Source organism: Echinops telfairi, unplaced genomic scaffold (genome assembly GCF_000313985.2).
Source record: "Echinops telfairi isolate 266 unplaced genomic scaffold, ASM31398v2 ScPeMD7_70;HRSCAF=299, whole genome shotgun sequence".
Classification (NCBI taxonomy): Eukaryota; Metazoa; Chordata; class Mammalia; order Afrosoricida; family Tenrecidae; genus Echinops; species Echinops telfairi.
The window spans coordinates 20,489,462-20,495,553 of NW_022103968.1; positions in this window are offsets into that span (position 1 = coordinate 20,489,462).

The following is a 6,092-nucleotide window of genomic DNA, read 5'->3' on the forward strand; positions in this document are numbered from 1 at the left end:
TGGTGAGGAGAGTGTAGGATGCCTTGTGGGACTTGATCAAGGGCAATGTAGCCAAGAGGAATTACTAAAACCCAAATGAAGGCTGAACATGATAGTGAGACAAAAGGAAAATAAAAGGAAATAGAGGAAATAACTAGGAGGCAAAGGGCATTTATAGAGGTGTGTACATATGTAAATATATTTATAAAGGCGTGTACATATTTAAATATATATATAAAATGATAGGAAAATAGATCTATGTACATATATTTGTAGGTTTAGTATTAAGGTAGCAGATGGACATTGGGCCTCTACTCAAGTACTCCCACAATGCAAGAACAATTTGTTCTGATAACCCAGCATTCTGTGATGCTCACCTTCCTGACATGATTGCTGAAGACATAATGGGTGCATAAGAAAATGTGGAGAAGAAAGCTGATGGTGCCTGGCTATCAAAATAGAGCATCTGGGATCTTAAAGGCTTGAAGGTAAACAAGCGGCCATCTAGATCAGAAGCAACAAAGTTCACATGGAAGAAGCACACCAGCCTGTGTGATCATAAGATGCCAATGAGATCAGGTATTAGGCATCAAAGACCAAAAACAAAAATCATATTGATGTGAATGACGGGGAGCCCACGTGGAGACCCAAAGCCCATCTGCAGACAATTGGACATTGCCCTACAAAAGGGTCACAAGGAAGGGACGAGCCAGTCGGGGTTCAATATAGCACCAATGAAACAGACAACTTTCCTCTAGCTTTTTAATGCTTCCTCCCCTCCACCCCACTATCATGATTCAATTCTACCTTAAAAATTTGGCTAGACCACAGCATGTATATGGGTACAGAAAAGAGCTGGAAACACAGGGAATCCAGGACAGATAAACCCCTCAGGACCAATAATGAGAGTAGCGTAACAAGGAGTATAAGGGCAAGGTGGGGGAAGAAAAGGGTTAACAATCACAATGATCTACATATGAACCCTTCCTAGGAGGATGGTCAACAGAAAAGTGGGTGAAGGGAGACAGCGGTCAGTGTAGTACATGAAAAAAATTAATAAATTATCAAGGGTTCATGAAGGAGAGAAAAATGAGGAGCTAAGATCAAGGGCTCAAATAGAAAGAAAATATTTTGAAAATGATGATGGCAACATGTTTACAAATATAGACATAATGGATGTATGTATGGATTATGATAAGAATTATACCAGCCCCCAATATAATGATTTTAAAAAAAAGACGAGTCTAAAAAAAAAAAAGTAAATATGTCTGAAAAGTGGAAAAAATTTACCCCATAAAAAAAAAAAATTCAAAGGTAAAATGTAAGCCATGGCCTTTCTGAGAATCAAAGCAAAAAGCTAAATATGATGTCACATAAAACTTCATGTCTACTGACAGGTATTAAGCCAAGTTTACTCAGAAATAAGAAACACCAGTGGAGCAGTGGGTTAAGTATTGAGCTGTAATCATAAGGTCTGTAGCTCACACTCACCAGCTGGCCAGTACAGTGGAGAGGAGTCTGCTTCAGTAAAGCCCTAGAAACGCTGTAGACCAGATCTCCTCTGTACTTTAGGGTCGCTCCGAGTCAGTACTGATTCAGCAGCAATGGACCCACAGAGATATCCATTTGACTTTTGTGAAGGAATCTTGACAACCTGACATGTATGATTACCGGGATCTTGGTTTGTCTAATGCAGTCTACCAGATGGAGTGACACTGTGGTGCAATTAAGCAATTGTAAGGATGGTGCAGGGCTGTCCAGTGTCTCATTCTGCTGTGCATTGGGTCTCTATGGATGGTTACCAACTCGATGGCACCTAACAATTAAATTCTAGATATCTGAACACATAATTCTCTGAGATTTTTTTTTATTCAGTATTTTTGTTGGGGCCTCTTACATCTCTTATCACAATCCATACATTCATCCACTGTATCAAGCACATTTGTACATGTGTTGTCATCATCATTTTCAAAGCATTTTCTTTCCACTTGAGACCTTGATATCAGCTCCACATTTTCCCCCTCCCTCCTCTGCCCTTCCTCCCTCATGAACCCTTGATAAGTTATAGATTATTATTTTCATATCTTTCATTGTCCTCTGTTGCCCTTTACCCATTTTCCTGTTGTTAGTCCCCCTGGGAGGGGATTAGATATTGATCCTTGGGATCAATTCCTCCTCTCTCCCCCCACCATCCCCTTATCCTCCTGGTATCTCTATTCTCATCGTTGGCCCTGAGGGGTTTATCTGTCCTGGATTCCTTTTGTTGGGCTCTCATCTGTAGCTGTGTGCATGTTCTGGTCTAACCAATTTGTAAGCTAGACTTGAGGTCATGATGGGGGTGGGGGTAGGGGGAGGAAGCATTCAAGAACTAGAGGAAAGTTGTGTGTTTCATCGATGCTCTACTGCACCCTGACTGGTTCATCTCTTCTTGGTGACCCTTCTGTGAGGGGATGTCCAATCTGATTGGAGCACACAGGAGAAACAAAGAGGGATGCAGAGAGAGGGGAACACATCCTGGCCCACCAAGCCCCGAGGACGACATTCCTGCTCTGAGACATATTTTTAAAAACACACACACATTCAAAAATACAGATAATTACCACCATAATGGCTGAGTTGATTAACTTTGTCCATAACTGAATCAAATTGTCCTTCTGAGTGGATTCTAATCTTCATTAACCATTTGTACCAATCAGGAATGCCAACATACAAAAAGTACTAGTTTGGTTCTGGTATAATGATAGATATATAGGCCAATGGAATAGAATGGAAACCCCAGAAATAAAAGCATCCACCAATAAGAACTAATAAAAGAGACGAAAAAAAATGTTTTAGAGGCAGATGAGCTTTGACCAAGAGAATAATAGATGCTGACTTCAAGGTGTTTGTCTTATATTTAAGAAGGCAAACATTGAAAGTAAATAAACATGTGCTGAGAGCTATAAAGAGGAGACCCTAAGTTTGATTCTATGTGTAATGAGAGAAATTCATTGTGATCCCTTAGGAGGCAGTGATATTACAATGGCAACATGCAGAGAGTAAAGGGACACATTAGGCAATGAGGGATGGAGATGGAAAAGGAAAATAAGCCAGGAAACTCCAGTCTGAGGAAACAGCGTGTGCAAAAGGTCATGTGGTAAGAAAGAGCTAGTAGTTATTAGAAATTTAAAATCAACATGTATGACTTGTAATTACTGAGAGTGAAAAAGTGTTGGATAAATGAGGAGAAGCATTACGGGGGAACTGCATGGGATGATGCACATAGCGGGTTTTGTGCAGAACCATCCTAACAGTAAATGCTCATAGTTATTATTTCTATTAGAGACTTAAAACTAGTTTGTCCAAAAGTCTGGCAAATAATAATTAAAAGAAAACGTCCATTAATCAAGTTGGTTTAAAGTAGGAGAAAGGCAAGTTGTCTGAAGCTCTGACAGAGAATCTAGGGACCCTTCTCAGTAAGACTTTCTGGGGCTGTGGCCACTTCTGACCTAGCATCTGATTAATTCCTTAAGGCCGTCAGGTTTAGGCCTAAGTAGGATTTCCAGGCATGCAATGCAGGAAGAGGCTGAGTCAAGTGGTCCTGTCTGACAATTTAAAAAATGAATTATTTACGTGTGGGATTATACAGAGACTTTTCCCCAGCTTTGTCTCCCCCAGAGACATGCCAAGCATTGGGGGCGTGTTGCTGGCATGTGGGGGGAGGTCAGATGCTTGCAGGCATCCTCCCTGAGGGCGATCAGTCCACCAGTCACCAGACTGCAGTGGACCCCCACTCACTGCTGGTAAGGACAATGGGCTACTTCTCCCTGAGGCTTGCAACCATTACCTTGGTTCCTGTAGGTGGGATTTACACCCTACTGATCATGGTTCTCATGGAGATCCAGAGAACAGATCAAGCCTGCTCTGGGACACCCAAAGTTAAGCTGCCATCCTGACTCTAGGATCCGCCCATCTTGTCACATGTATATCCCCAATCCCTCCTCTTCCTATTGCGTGTGTATCCCTAGATTGTCCCCCTCTCATTGCTGTATAACCCATAGTGCATCCCCTTCCTGTGACGCATGTCTTTACCTGTAATTAGTGGGCTTGCACGCCCCCAAAGGTATATAGGCCTGGGTTAGCAAGAGAGTTCTCCCTTGCTCTCCGCTTTTCCCTTGACCTCTTGTCAGCTCCCCCTCTCCTTTCCTGTCCTCACTCCCCTGTTCCCTTTCCCCATGTCCTCCTTCCCCTCCCCCTCTCTCCAAGTGGACTACCAAGCTGGGCTGAGGAGAGCATGCTACCATGAAATGTGTCTGACTCCATTATTTCAGTCTCTCTTCTCATGCTCTTTATGACTTTATTATAATGTATTTATATATCTCAACTGTACAATTGTGTCTATCGAACCTGTGATTAGTGGTTGGGGGCTGGCACCCCTCTTCAAACCACATTTACAAACATTCCACATCCAACACCCCTGGCTTTCTGATAAACGCAGTCTGTTAAATTCCAACTTCATTTGGATAGAATGAAAGATATAAGCTTGTGATGAATTATCCTAGTGGTTTTCAAACAGGGTTTTATTTAACTAAGTTTCTTCTGGATATTGTTGTGTGTTTAAAGTACCCAGGAATTCAGGTATGTGGGTGAGTGATGGCCAAATTCAGTGCTTCTGCAGAAAAAGAGCAGTGATGTGTGTTAAAGGACAATCCTATGAGCTCTGAATGTGTTTCTTAGGTGTGGAGATCCCATGGCTTCTACACAAAGGATTAGGGTATCATGCTGACAAAACAGAAGTGGAAAGACAAGTTTGAGGTCTGTAATTGGAAAGGATTGAACTAGAGGGATTTAGAAGAGATCCTACTTATGAATCAGCAGATGAAGAAGAATTAGGGGAAGGGCTTTGTTTTCATTAAAACCAATGTCAAAAATCTTCCTCAGCTCCTAATGAGGGTGCCTGACTCTAACTTCTATTTTACTTTTATTCTAGCTGTTAGATGAGAAACCCCACTTTAAATCTGACAGTTTTGTAGAGGCAATGTCGGCTTTCAATGATCATGCAAATGTTTGGTGAAATTATTCAGCAAAGCCATCAGCATTCAGAATGTGTAAGCTCACCCCTGAGACAGAAGAAGAGAATAGAAACACTGACTTGCTCCCTGTCAAGTGGACAAAACCCACTTTTAAATGGAAGGGCAGGTGGCCTAGTAGTTCTTTGTATTGACAGGAAAATTTGGAGACTAGGAGTAATCGTGGTCCGTTCCAGGTCTCCATTTCTGCAGTCACCATCCCTTGGTCTCAATGCTTTCTTATGCAAGCCATTTTCTAACAATATTTCAGGCTGCAGCGTGACATTTATCAACTATTATGCAGAGAGAACAGTTGTTATTTCACATCAATAGCTGTCTTTCTCTCCCCATCATTTCATTCTAATTAGATCACCAGAAACCTTTTGAGACTGTATACCGGATTCACTGCAGATACGCTTTGTACTGCAGTTCACTTTCCCTCTCTGGAATCTTACCATTGCTTCCAATCATATATTCTTCATGTGGAATTACTTCATGTAGACTGTACCTCATACCAACTGACAGTTATTATTCTTATCTTATTTGTTAGAAAACAAATTAATGACTCTGTTCCTCAAGCATATCTTAAAGTCATCTTATTTAGGTTAGGGATACTAGTGCATTTTAAGGGTATATGTGTTAGTCCGGGTAGACTACAGAAACAAATCCAGGGAAACATATGTGTATAGGAAAGGGATCATAGAGTAATTGTATATTAAGAAAACCAGCCCAGTCCAGATCATGTTCATAAGTCCAATATTAACTCATATGACTGATACCAGTCTATAAATTCCTCTTTAGATTCATCCAGCCATCCAATAATGCCAAATGCAGGAAGATCACAGGCCAGTGGGTGGAAAGTCTTGTGGATCCAGTGGCGCTGGCACGCTGACATGGGTCTCCACTTGGCTTCTGGGCTCTGGCTCGATCAGTGTAGCTCCATGAGGCTGGTCAGCAGGAAGACAAAGCAGAGAGTGTGTGTATCCTGCCTCCAGGGAGAAAGACAGGAGTTTCCAGAATCCACAGGAGAAGGCCATGCCCACACAGAGGCCTCATTGGCTATGA